Source organism: Leptonychotes weddellii, chromosome 2, assembly GCF_054177405.1.
Source record: "Leptonychotes weddellii isolate Sample4059 chromosome 2, ASM5417740v2, whole genome shotgun sequence".
NCBI lineage: Eukaryota > Metazoa > Chordata > Mammalia > Carnivora > Phocidae > Leptonychotes > Leptonychotes weddellii.
The window spans coordinates 137,269,332-137,283,937 of NC_138370.1; the positions used below are offsets into that span (position 1 = coordinate 137,269,332).

A 14,606-nucleotide genomic window follows, 5' to 3' on the forward strand; every position below is an offset into this window, starting at 1 on the left:
GCTCAGTCTGTTAAGCATCCAACTCTTTTTTTTTAAGATTTATTTATTTATTTTAGAGAGAGAGAGAGTGCAGGGAGGAGGGACAGAGAGAGAGAGTCTTAAGCAGACTCTATGCTGAGCAGCACTGAGCACAGCACTATGCACAGAGCCTGACAAGGGGCTCCACCTTAGGACCCTGAGATCACAACCTGGGCCAAAACCAAGAGCTGGACACTTAACCAACTGTGCCACCCAGGTGCCCCAAGCATCCAACTCTTGATTTCAGCTCAGGTCATGATCTCAGGATTGTGAGATCAAGCCTCGTGTCAGGCTCTGCACTGCATATGGAGCCTACTTAAGATTCTCTTTCTCTCTCCCTCTCCCTCTACCCCTCATATCCCCCTCCAAAAAAATAAAATAAAAGCCTTTGGCACATGTTTATTTTATGTTTGTATAGGAGTTATGATTTTATCTCTTTTAGAAATTATTTTTTAACAACAGGCTAGTGTGGTAGTGGGCTGCCACATAACCTACAGGATACCCAGTTAAATCTGAATTCAGATAAACAACAATTTTTTTGCATAAATATGTCCCAAGTATCACATGGGACATATTCATGCTAAAAAAAAAAGGTATTCATTGTTTATTGGACATGCACACGTAGCTGAGCGTCTTGTACTTTTATTTGCTAAATTTGAACTCATAATAGTACGGTCACTGCTGATGGTGCTCCCACAGCAGCCCCTGTTTGTTCCCAGGGTTAGGAACAGAAAGAAACACCTTTCATTCAGTCTTTGACTTCTGCTCAGAGGCTACATCAATGCATCTTAGAACATACACAGTAGGATTTGATCCTGTTTCAGATCTCACACACCCTCACCCCATCCAAAATTGCCTTTCTCTTCCCCCGTGAGGATTCACTGCTTTAGTCTGAAGCTCTTCCATATTCAAGCTACCTATTAAAATACAAATATCCCCCCTTGAGGCTGTCCTAACATGGACTAACATTTTAACAGGAATCAGCGGACGGGACATGAGACACAAACCAAGCACTTGATGGGAGGCAGAAGAGCAGCCTGGGAAGAGGTGGAGGGGACAGGCAGGAAAGAGACCCCAAGGTAGGAGGAAGATATGCGGGAGACCTGGTGTCATGCTTTAGTTCGACCTTGCAGGCAAAGTCTTTAATAAAAGATCTGGGAAAAGATCATTTCAAATTTGAGGCCAAATGCTCATGTTATTTCCCCTGCTTTTCCCAAAATGTGATATAAGACACCTCCAAAAGGCCTACCTTCGTGGTCATGTATTTTTGACTCAGTGGCCATCCCCACAGGCTGGCAATAGAAAACACCTGTGAAATGGATAACCCTGCACAGATGCATAAAAGGCAGTTCCAATCACCAGCGGAACTTCATTCACATTCTCCTGAGCCCCGTTAAGTCTCAGAGGAATTATTATCACTTTCTGCATGCAGAGGACAATGAATGGGCCTAGCTCTTCCTTGACTGGAGGAGTGGGAGCCTGGCAGACAGATTTTCTACAGACTGAATAAATGCTGGGGGGCGTGGGGGGAGGATCACTATCCCCAAGAAGCATCCATCCCTTTTTAAGCAATGGCTGCGCACACCAACTTCGGTTCCCAACTTGCGTAATATTTCTCTGTTATAAATCGGGCAGCACAGCATGTGGTCAAGGAGCCATTACAAGCCCTCTCAAATGAGATTTTTTTCCCCAGGGACTTAATTTCTTACCATGTTGGAGCAATTGTTCTCTTGGAAAGTAGGATAGGCTCTCTTTCAGCCTGCCAGACAAAAACAAAACTAAACCAAACATAAAAGTAAAGTCTCTGAAAGGATAATGCACGAGCAGGCTTCCTTCTGAGCACCTGGAGGCCCCTCCCTCCCCAGCTGAAGCTGCTAGATCACTCTAATGAGAACAGATGGCACCTGTCGGGAGATGGGCTCCACATTACATGCTTCCCATGTCCTCCTCCTGAAACCCGATTTTAGCAGATTTGGAGCCGGTTGTTTAAGTGGTAGCCTAGTTGTGTGTCAGTAAAGTAGGATGTTAATATGCACTAATACATTTGCTGCTGACTTTTGGAGAGCTCAAGGCACTTCATAACAGAGGGGGTGAAGACCTCAGGAGGGCCAGCTTCAAGCATGGAGAAGAAGGTTGCCATGAGCAGCCCATAGGAGGTGACTCATCTCGTCATTGGCAGAGGAGAAATTACACCCCCAACCCCCCCACTCCGTGATTCCAGCGACCTAATGCCACCACGTGACTGGAGCAAGGAACGGTCCGGGTGCAGGGTGTGGAGTGTGGGAGGGCAAAGATTCCACAGGGGGGCTAGGAAGCTCATTTTAGGTAGAAGAGGCTAGGCTGAACCTGAACCTCGTACCTCTGGCTAACCCCACCTCACCCCTGCAGGTGGAGAAGTCACCCTTTCTTTGCCTGTTCGGGTTTCAGCAAATGGGTCAGGAGTGCCCTTAGAAGCACCCCGCAGGGGTGTCCACAAAATGAAGGCGGAAAGAGAGTAAGATTTCCAGAGCAGCAAACCCCTGCATTTTAAACTCTACTTCTCACAAAAGGTGTTTCATTGTCGTCATAATTGCCAAATTTAAATTACTTCTATTTTCAGGTCTCAGGAAGCCATAAAGAGAGAGAGGAGAGATTTTCGCGGTGAGAAATGAGAAATGATGAGGGGAAGAGGGCGGCCTGTGGAGCAGAGAAAGAGGAAAAATGTTTCTGGAGTTAGCTGCGGCTGAGGCATCAGGAAAGCAAGGAGAAGCGGCAGCGGGTGAGTGGACGGGGAAAGGGGCAAAGGAGAGAGTCTGGACATTGAGCACTGAATCAGGTCAGAGGTAAGGCCCAAATGAAGTTCTAGGAAGGAATTTTTCGATCAGGGTCATTGAAAATGAATATGAAAATGAATGTAGAAACTGAAATCATGTTGCTTTGTGTGCCTGTGAGCAGTGTTTGCCAAGGATTAGCCTGAACCCTCAGAGTTCTGGATTTCTTCAGTGTCTTTAAAAAAATACTAAAGCAAAACACAGGAGTCATTGGAGAAATGACAATGATAATCAACCACTGGACCCTCACTACACCCCAGGGTACATGTGATATTGTGATTTATAATAAGAAATACATATTTGGTCTTGCTCCTGTTTCTGGCACAGAGCTTCTAAAACCCTAGGAATTTCTTTTTTTTTTTTTTAAGATTTTTATTTACTTAACAGAGAGAGAGCACAAGTAGGCAGAGCGGCAGGCAGAGGGAGAGGGAGAAGCAGGCTCCCTGCTGAGCAGGGAGCCCGATGCGGGGCTCGATCCCAGGACCCTGGGATCATGACCTGAGCCGAAGGTAGCTGCCCAACCGACTGAGCCACCCAGGTGCCCCAACCCTAGGAATTTCTTAAGAGATAAGAGTGATCAAGGCTTTTTTGTTACGTTAATGTGGTGACTTCCGGAATGCCCCTTGGCCACCTAAGGATAGGGCCTGGTTGGCAGAGGAACCAACGTGGTGAGGAGAGGTTTGGAATCTTTAGTTCAATCCCCCTGACCTCCGGGGAGAGGAGAAGTAGTGGAGCTTGGCTCAATCCCCAATGGCCAGTGAGTTCATCAGTCATGCCTGTGGAATGAAGGCTCCGTAAAACCCCAAAAGGATAGGGTTTGGAGAGCCTACAGGCTGGTGAACACGTGGAGATTCAAGAAGAGTGGAAGCTCCACACCTCTTCCCCACACCTTGCCCTGGGCATCTCTTCCATCTGGCAGTTCCTTTTATAATAAAACGGTCATCTAGGAAGTAAAATATTTCTCTGAGTTCTGTGAGCCACTCTATCAAATTAGTCAAATGCAAAGAGGAGGTCATGGGAGCCTCTGATTTACAGCCAGTCAGTCAGAAGTCCAGGTGACAACCAGCACGTGTGTCTGTCATCTGACCACCCACTCCTGGGGTCGGGGGGCGTGCAGGTGGGGGGAGCCAGTCTTATAGGACTGACCCCTTAGCCTGTGGAATCTGATGCTATCTCCAGGTAGATAGTGTCAGAATTAAGCTGAATTCTTGGACACCCTCCTGGTGTCCAACAATTTCTTGGTGTTCTGTGGGAGGCCTCCCGCCCCCTCCCCCCACCACACACACACACACACACACACACAAACACACACACACACACAGGAATTAGGTCCAGGAACCTAAAACAGTACACCTTCAACAAAGGCTGAAATCCCTTTCCCCTTTATTGTTCTTATATCAGCTAAGTGTGTGTGTGTGTGTGTGTGTGTGTGTGTGTGTACATTTCTCAATAATTTTTAAAGGCTTTGTTTGTGCAGGGGTGGACTCCACTTTTGTTTCTAAACAGATTATCCCTCTAAGTAATATCCAGAAACATAAAAAGTGATTACCTATTGGTAATTAGGGCTGATAACTCTCTTTGATTGAGTACCTGTTACATGTACACACATTATATAATGTAATTTTTACAAAAACCCTCTGAGTGGGCATTATTCTCCCAGTTCACAAATGAAGGAACTGAGCCTCTGGGTGTTAAATAAATTGTCCAAGTTTACCAGTATGGATTAAATGTTTGTGTCTCCCCAAAATTCATATGTTGAAGCCCTTAACCCCCAATGTGATGATAGTAGGAGGTGAGACTTTTAGAAGGGAATTTGGCATGATGGTGGAACCCTCATGAATGGGATTGGTACCCTCACAAGAAGAGATAGGAGACAGCCACATGGCTCAGCAAGAAGGCAGCCCCCCCACAAAACAAGAAGAGAGCTGTCATCAGGAATTGGATCAGCCCAACACCTTGGATCTCCCAGCCTCTAGAATTGTAAGAAATAAATGTCTATTGTTTAAGCCACCTAATCTTTAATAGCATTTTAAGCTGACTTACATAATCACACACCTAGTAAATACTGGAGCAAAGACTTGGTACAAGTCAGTACTCTTTCTACTACACCGGACTGCATCTCAGCAGCAGCTTTGCTCGACTCAACTCAGCTGGACATGACAACCACAGTCATATCCTTGTATTTGTGTGTCTCGTAGAGTTAACGAAGCACTTTCACATCTAGCAGTTAATTTAGAGTGTGTTGTAAAAAAGTAGGGTCTGGAATCTTTAGACCTCAAACCCTAGCTCCTCATACCCAGTGCACAGACCCATCATTGCATGTTATTTCTAACAGAAACAAACCAGTGAAACAAACTTTAATAACATGCAGTGTTGTTGAGGATTCTCTTACACCTGTCTGAACATGCCATGTGGCATGAACTTTCTGAACAATAATTTAGTAATAAAAGTTTTGGGCACCTGGGTGGCTCAGTTGGTTAAGCGACTGCCTTCGGCTCAGGTCATGATCCTGGAGTCCCAGGATCGAGTCCCGCATCGGGCTCCCTGCTTGGCAGGGAGTCTGCTTCTCTCTCTGACCCTCCTCCCTCTCATGCTCTCTGTCTCTCATTCTCTCTCTCTCAAACAAACAAACAAACAAATAAATAAATAAATAAATAAATAAATAAATAAATATCTTTTTAAAAGTTTTAAAAACCACATTCTTTGATCCAGTAACTCTGCTTCTAGTACTGTCTTAAGAAAAGGCTGAGGAGGGGCACCTGGGTGGCTCAGTTGTTAAGCGTCTGCCTTCGGCTCAGGTCATGATCCCAGGGTCCTGGGATCGAGTCCAGCATCGGGCTCCCTGCTCAGCGGGAAGCCTGCTTCTCCCTCTCACACTCTCCCTGCTTGTGTTCCCTCTCTCGCTATGTCTCTCTCTGTCAAATAAATAAATAAAATCTTAAAAAAAAAAAAAGAGAAGGCTGAGGAATGTGCAGAAAGATTAATAAAAAGGATATTCATCACAAGAAAATAAATAAGAGTCAAAATTTGGAAATAGCCTGAAAGTCCAAAAAATCATTGATTGGCTGGATTATAGTATATAACAGAATGCCATACATCCACTACATAACAGGTCATCAAAGAATCCATAAAGATATGTGGAATATTCCTAATACAGTCTAGGTGAAAAAGCAAGTCAGAAAATAGTACATAAAGTATATGGTTCCCAATTTTGTTTTTAAAACATACCTACACTTAAATGTGACCAAACATAAATGCACTTACTGTTATCGATGGTTGCCTCTGGATGAACGTTATAGGTAACCTTAAATTCCCTTTATATTTTTCTAAATCATCTATACTGAACATGTATCTTTTCTAATCAGAGAGAAAGAAAATAGAATGTAATTTTTTATTTATAATATTTGTACAGTAAAACCTCCCTGCTAATCATTTCTTTGCCAAGAGGCCCCAAACTCACATTCACACCCATCCTTGGCCTCAGGTCCAGGTTGGAATTCAGGCCCATCTGCATTATTATCACCATCCCTCCCATTGTTCTTGCATTCACATATGAGACTGGCTCCTAGCATCCCTCCAGCATAGTTCCTTCTGTTTCTATACAGAGGTATAGAAATGGTAATTTTCTTTCTTTAAAAACTGAATTTTTGGTTGAGAATTTGGAAGCTTGGCAAATACCAGGTCACAGCCCCTGTGATAACTAGCCTCACAGGTGATGTTTTCCCCAGCCTGACTTGGAGCAAGCAAAGAGATCATCACTTCACTTCTAAATAGCCTCCAACCAAACAAACTAAACATTTCAATTGAAAAGGTTACTTGAGGTTTTGTGTTTTTTTTTTTTATTGTGCGTGTGCACGCACACACACACACACTCACACAGATGTACCTGCCATGTCTTTTGGGGGGAAGGAGTGCAGGGAAGAATAACTAGGAGGCAATGTAATCAAGGATTTCATTCCTCCTATCTCATTTCTTATCCTACCATCTTGTACTCTCTGAGCAGCCAATCTAAAATAAGTTTCCAGGGGCACCTGGATGGCTCAGTTGCTTATGTGTCTGACTTTTGGGTTCACCTCAGGTCGTGATCTCAGGGATCAAGCCCTGCGTGAGGCTCCTCACTCAGCAGGGAGTCTTCTTGGGATTCTCATTCTCTCTCTGCCTCTCTCTCTCTCATATATATAAATAAATCTCTAAAACAATAAAGATAAAATAAGTTTCCAACCTGACGTGCTGTCCACACCTTGGGACATGGCACACTTTACCATTCCCTCAAACTGACCTGTTAACTCCTATACATCCTCAGGCTCTCAGTTTGAACACCCACGCTCCAATAAGCCTTTTCTGACCGTCCAAGACTGGGTCAGGCAGCCTGTATCGCTCCGACTGCCCTTTATCAGAATTGCCTCTTTTCGCTTGTCCAAGCTCTCCACCTGGACATAAGCTTCTATAAGGCGGGGACTGTCTCTGATCCACCTGTACTCTGGCATGTAGTGTGGTGTCCGGCACAACGTAGACCCTCAATAAATACTGGCTGAATAAATAAAGGTCTGATGACCCCCACCCCCACCCAAAGTCCCTAGCAGTTCTTGCTCCACACAGAGCAGCCACTGATAGGACCACCCAGTGTCTACCACTGTGTCCACAAATGATGTATTTTAGTTACTCCCGGAGGTCTGGCTCCAGGCATGGAGGCTTTGGAAACTGCTGGTTATGATGCTCCGGATCAGAAAAACTTGCACAACTGGAGTGAATGATCCTATATCCACATCTGTCAGAATATTTAAAAAGGAATTCATCCCTTTAAAGCAAAGTTCATCCCACCTGCTACTCCAGTAGTAGAGGCCTCACAGGGCAGTGGCCCTGTTAGAGATCGACTCTGACATGTCCAAGTGTCATGCTGTAGTCCTTGCTGACTGCATTGCCACTGAATGCTGATAGTTAGGCATTTTTAACAAGAACTGATTCAGTGGGTGTGAGTTTGCAAATGTGCCACTTTAATGGCTATTCATATTAACTCTGTGTAAAAAGGTCCCAGGTTATGTCTCCGTCTAGTCTGGCGTTTATTTAGTGTTCAGTGTTAGAATGAGTAAAAAGCCCCTTAGCTTTGTGACAGATTGTTCTTTAAACACCAGACCCATGAGCACGCTGCCCTTGAGTTCCTGCTAAAGCAGAGAAGATTCCTAGGGAGTAACTCCTCAGCCCCATGGGAGTTTGTGAAATGTGAAATTGGAGGTTGGTGACAGCATAAACAAATCTGAAAATAGCTCTTGTGAAAAATCTGCTCTGCAGTGTAGAACCCACTTCTGCTAGAGTTGGTTGAGACCTTCCATGGGCCCCAGATCCCTCCCACTGAGACTAGCGGGAGGTAGGAAGAAATGTGGATTTAGCACTTGCAGCTGACTTGGAAACACCAAGTTTGGATACAAGTAATTCTTTGTAGGGTTCTTTTTTTTTAATCCCAGAGTGCTTTTCTACACCTCTGCAGAGACAGAAATAGGTAAGATACTCTTACCTTTATTTTATTGATGGAGAAAGCAAAGCACAGAGAAATTGATGGTTTGGCCCATGTGGAAGGTGTTACTTAGTAAGTCAGTAACAGCACTTAGGATTCTGGAGCCTAGAACATGTCTTAACCACTTGTTCATGTGCCTGACACAGTGCCTGGCACATAACACATAGGCATACAATAAATGTTTATTGAATGAATGAATGAAATCAACTAAACCAACGTCCTTCAAACTTGAGTAATATAAGGACTTCTTTTGGAGAAATGATAGTCTCTTGACCCCAAATGATAGTCTCTTGACCCCAGAGGTTATCTACAAAACCTCAATTTAAGCTTCATTCTTTTTATTTTATTTTATTATGTTACATACATGGGTATTAAGTTTCATTCTTATTCTTTGAAATATCTATCAGTAGCAAATTATCATTGCAAAATATAATTTCAGTCGTTAGAGTTGATAAAAATACTTTATTATTATTGAAAGAAAAACACAATTCTTATAGAATTCATAAATCTCAGTTAATACCAGCCAACCTCATTTGGAGAGAAACTGTACTAGATTACAAGCCCTTGACAGAGGGCAGGTCTGAATGTTGTCTTTTCTGATATCCTCAGCACCGTCACCTTGTAGTTTTTCTCCCAGTATTTGAGAGTGATGAGGGTGACATGATCATGGCCAACCTCCACCCTAAATAGGAATGGACAGCTCCCAATGCCAGGCAGGGAGTACCAAGCACAACAGAAGAGCTTTGGAGAATGATGCTTGAATGCACTGCAGCTAAGCAGAGCTCAAGTCCAGCTGGGTGTTCAGAGATGGTGTCGGGGAAGGTGGAATGTGACCTGGGCCTGGAAACATTAAAAGGACTTGGTGACACAGAGAAGGAGAAGGGCTTTAGCCATGAAGAAAGGGGAGTCTTTTCCTTTCCTGCCGATGTGCTGTCTTCTCTTAAACTGGATTTGCCAACAAAGACAGGCCCTGAGGACATCAGAAGTCCTGCCCAAACCTCAAAGGACTGCATGGGTTTTGAGTAATGCCCAATCAGATAGAACATAATAGATAATTAAAAATCTAGGGGAGCCTGGGTGGTGCATTCGGTTAAGACTCTGACTCTTGGTTTTAGCTCAGGTCATGATCTCAAGGTTATAAGATTGAGCCCCATGACAGCTCCATGCTCAGTGGGGAGTCTGCTTGCGATTCTCCCTCCCTCTCCCCATCCCCGCTGTGCTTGCTCTTGCTCTTTGTGTGTGTGTCTCTCTCTCAAATAAGTAAATCTTTAAAAAAAATCTAAAGAGGGGGTGCCTGGGTGGCTCAGTCGGTTAAATGTCTGCCTTCTGCTCAGGTCATGATCCCAGGATCCTAGAATTGAGCCCCACATCAGGCTCCCTGTCAGCGGGAAGCCTGCTTCTTCCTCTCCCTCTGCTGCTCCCCCTGCTTGTACACTCTCCCCCCACCCTCTCTCTCTCTCTCTGTGTGTCAAATAAATAAATAAATAGATCTTTTTAAAAAGTCTAAAACTGTTACTCCTCAGTGAAAAAATCCAAGAGAACTGGAGGAAAATTATTCTTTTCTACCACTTTGTCTTCATTCTCCCCACTTCTGAGTATAAAAGCAACTTTGGGCCACCCAGATCCTGTTCTTCTCAAAATCTGAAGTCTGTCTTCTAGGCTCTGAAACTTGCATTTCTATGTTTTCCCATGTGTCTTAATGCACAGACCCATTCCCCTGCACAGGGCGTCCTTGAAGTCAACTATTGTGTCTTTTTGGTGTGTATTTCCATATCCTACTGCCAAATCATACCCAGGCATTCCATAAATATTTGCTAAAAGAATACTGTTTGGCCAAATAAGTGCCCAGAGTTATCCTATTGCCCTCTCTCTTCTCCCACATTAAAATGTACTCCTAGCAAAGGAACTGATCACTTCAGCCACCTTAAGATCTAACTAATACCACTTAGTATGTTGCCCTGCCCAGTGGCATTTTAAATCCCATGTAAATCAAATTTTTTCACAAACAGATTTGGAGACAGGTTCAAATAGGAGTGTTCTTTGTTTCTAAGCAAATAGGTATATCTTCTTAAGGCTGACTTTGAAGCCAGCTCTTATCAAAAAGATGAAGTGAAATTTTGGCATATTTACAGAAGGGTGGTAAAATTAGTCCTGTGATAACAGATTTGAGCTGCAAAGTGCCGCCTTAAAAACAAAAAAACAAAACAAAACAACTACAGTCTAGCAACACATAGCAACACTTATTAAGATGAGATTTAACCAAAGACCATAAAATCTTAAATGGTAGATAATAAGGTCATGCCAAGTTACTATTTTCAGCTCAGAACAGATGACAGGACAGGAGGACATAAATGGAAATTAAAAGAAAAGGGATTCAGAACAGATCAGAAGGTCACCAAAAATAATCAATGGCTCAAATGACTTTCTGGACTCATTCACTTGTACAGAAAATATTGGGTCATTGAAAAAGTAATGAGATGATATTCTTGGGAAATGGAATAGTTAAAATGAATGAGTCCGGATAGGCCCAGAGACTTTAATCATTCTGAAAAGAAACACTTGCTGGGACACTCTCTCCTAAACCAAGTTGAAATTTCATTCTAGGGAGACAACTAGGTATAAGGGAAGAAGACTTCACTTTCCACATTCCGTGAGCATTTGCAGCTCCTTCAAAGTTATAATGGTATTTAATATCAAGGGGCCTTTTATGAGTGGTGCCTCCTGCAGGATCGTAACAAGAAAAATGAGCAAGACAACCACTAAAGACATGGAGCCTTGGAGTTCATTCTCAGCCAGGCTCCCATCCAAAGTGGAAATCTCTGTGTACACACAAATCATACATCTGCCAACGCATAATTCCAGGGCCAGGACAATGCTGAGACAACCCACTCTGCTATTGGGCAGCTCTAATTGTTAGATAGCCAGAATGGTTTCTCGCAGGGTCTGGCCTTCCTAGAGTTTACCTATTGGGCAGCTCCTTTGGATCTCTACACCACACGTGTCTACTTCTGCTTCTAAATGATAACTAGCAAATATTTAAAGGCAGTACAAGCTAAGCTTTCTTTTTTCCAAGTTAAATATCCCCATTTCCTTCATATGACATATTTTCCAGACTCTTTGCCCTCCTGACCACCATCTTTGGAAAAACTGCTAATGTTCAATCATACACACTCACATGAATACATACAAACACACACACACATCTTAGAATCTTAGAGTGGAATGCTCCAAATTGAACATATGTCCCAGATGAAACTACCTTCTTTGATCTAGAAATGCCTACTCTGTTATCATAGCAAAATAATAGTAGTAGTAACTACTATTCACTGCAGCCTACCATATGCCAGATACTGGGCTAGCCACTTCACATATGTTATTTCTAATCATAACCACAGCCAATTTTAATAATCCCATTTTATAGATGAAAAAATTCAGAAAGCAAACAACTTGCTCAAGTTCATAGAACTAGGAAATAGCTAAGCAAGGATTCAAATTCAGCCCTGTTTGAATTCAAAGCTGTCATTCTTCCCAAAATGCTATACTGCCTAATATTTTCTTAATGACTACCTCCCGGTTCTTTCATTAAAACATGATCAGGGGGCCCCTGAGGGGTTCAGTCAGTTAAGTGTTCGACTCTTGGTTTTGGCTCAGGTCATGATCTCAGGGTTGTGAGTCAGGCTCCACACTGGGCATAGAACCTGCTTAAGATTCTCCCTCTCCCTCTCCCCCTGCCCCTCCCCTCCCTGCTCACACACGCTCGCACTCACTCTGTCTCTCTATCCCTCTCAAAAAAACAACTTGTGATCAGGCCCCAGGAGCTGGTCAAGGCCGTGGCCAGGGGCCAGGTGCTGTTGGTGGATGTGGGTGGCGTTGGCTGCGAGCTCCTCAAAAGCCACGCGCTCACCAGCTTCTCCCACTACGACCTGGATACTATCAATGTTAGCAACCTCAACAGACAGTTTTTGTTTCAAAAGAAACGTGTTGGAAGTTCAAAGGCCCAGGTTGCCAAAGAAAGTGTACTACAGTTTCACCCAACAGCATCATGAACCCTGACTATAATGTGGAACTTTTTCAACAATTTATATTGTTGAATATTGGCTATGAATGCTTTAGACAACAGAGCTGCCCACAACCATGTTAATAGGATGTGTCTGGCAGCTGATGTTCTTGAAAGTGGGTTACCTTGGGCAAGTAATGACCATCAAAAAGGGTGTAACTGAGTGTTATAAATGTCAGCCCAAACCTACCCAGAGAAATTTTCCTGGCTGTAAAATTCACAATATACCTTCAGAACCTATTTTTTGCATCGTTTGGGTAAAGTATTTGTTCAACCAGCTGTTTGGAGAAGAAGATGCTGATCAAGAAGTAGCCCCTGACAGAGCTGACCTGAAGCTTCCTGGGAACCAGTGGAAGCTGAAGCCAGAGCCAGAGTATCTAATGAAGATGGTGACATTAAACATATTTCCACTAAGGAATGATCTGGTTAAACTTTTTACCACACTTTTTAAAGATGATACCCAGTATCTGTCGACAATGGACAAACTATGATGGAAAAGTAAGCCTCCATTGGACAGGGCTGAAGTACAAAGTCAAGGAGAAGAAACCAATCCATCAGATCAACAAAATGAACCCCAGTTAGGTCTGAAAGACCAGCAGGTTCTAGATGTAAAGAGCTATGCACATCTTTTTTCAAAGAGCACTGAGACTTCGAGAGTTAATTTAGCAGAAAAAGGGGATGGAGCTGAGCTCATATGGGACAAGGATGACCCATCTGCAATGCTTTTTGTCACCTCTGCTGCAAACCTCAGGATGCATATTTTCAGTGCGAATATGAAGAGCAGATTTGATATAAAATCAATGGCAGGGGACATTATTCCTGCCATCTCTACAACTAATGCAGTGATTGCTGGGTTAATAGTATTAGAGGGATTCAAGATATTTGCAGGAAAAATAGACCAGTGTAGAACAATTTGTTTGAATAATCAACCAAACCCTAGAAATAAGTTTCTTGTGCCTTGTGCACCAGATCCTCCCAACCCTAATTGTTACATTACGTGCGAGCAAGCCAGAGGTGACTGTTCTCACATTACAGGATAAGATAGTAAAAGAAAATTTTGCTATGGTAGCACCAGATGTCCACATTGAAGACGGGAGAGGAACAATCCTAATATCTTCAGAAGAGGGAGAGACAGAAGCTAATAATCACAAAAAGCTGTCAGAATTTGGAATTGGAAATGGGAGCCTGCTTCAAGCAGATGACTTCCTTCAGGACTATGCTTCATTGAGCAACGTCCCTCATAGTGAGGACCTAGGGAAGGGTGTTGAATTTGAAGTTGTTGGTGATGCCCCAGAAAACATGGGGCCCAAACAAGCTGAAGATGCTGCCAAAAGCATAACCAATGGCAGTGATGTTGGAGCTCAGCCTTCCACACCCACATCCACTGCACAAGAGCAAGATGATGTGCTCATGGTTGATTCAGATGAAGAAGGTCCTTCAGATGCTGTTGACATCAGTGAAGAAGAGAGAAGTCGAGAGAGGAAATTAGATGAGAAAAAGAATATCAGTGCAGAGAGGTCACGTACAGAACAGACAGAAGAGCCTGATGATGTTATAGGTTTAGATTGAACAGAAATGCCTCTAAACAGAACCCTCTTGCTGTAGTAGATCATCTGGGCAGAACCAGATTATTTGTCATGTGCTCTGTTCCAAAGGGAAAAAATTGACACCAGTGACTTAAAGATGATTCTGCTCCCTTTGAAAAAGCATTCATTTTGCCAGAACAATTAGAAACATTGCAGTATGCTGTTTTGAAAGTAGGAATATGGTTTTAAAACCCTTTGAACAAAGTGTGTGCATGACCAGTCATGAGATGAAACAACACGATGCATGTTGCCTTTTAATGTCAATACCCTTAGGTATCATTTAACGGTTTTAAAATATTTTAGTTTAGTAAAGTTGATGCTCGGTTATAAATAGTATGCCTTTATTTTTGGTTAGAAGAATTTTTTTTTTTTAGCCTAGATCTAACCATTTTCATAATCTTAACTGACTGAAACAGATTCAAAAAAGTATCAAGTGCTATGCACTGAAACTTGTTTTTAAATGTTAGCTGGCACTATGTATATTCATGTAAAACAATGTTAATTTTACTCAAGTTTTCAGCTTGTACTGCTTGGCGTGTCTGTGTACGAAGCCATTTTTTGTGTATTGTTACAGTTTGGGGTTATTTATATTTGATGTTTTGTAAAACTCAATTACGACTATA

General features: G+C 42.9%; 1 pseudogene; it reads left to right on the forward strand.

The window, feature by feature from the left end:
• The first annotated feature begins 12,367 nt into the window (after positions 1-12,367).
• On the forward strand, positions 12,368-13,966 carry LOC102739475 (SUMO-activating enzyme subunit 2 pseudogene; annotated as a pseudogene).
• Positions 13,967-14,606: the final 640 nt, after the last annotated feature.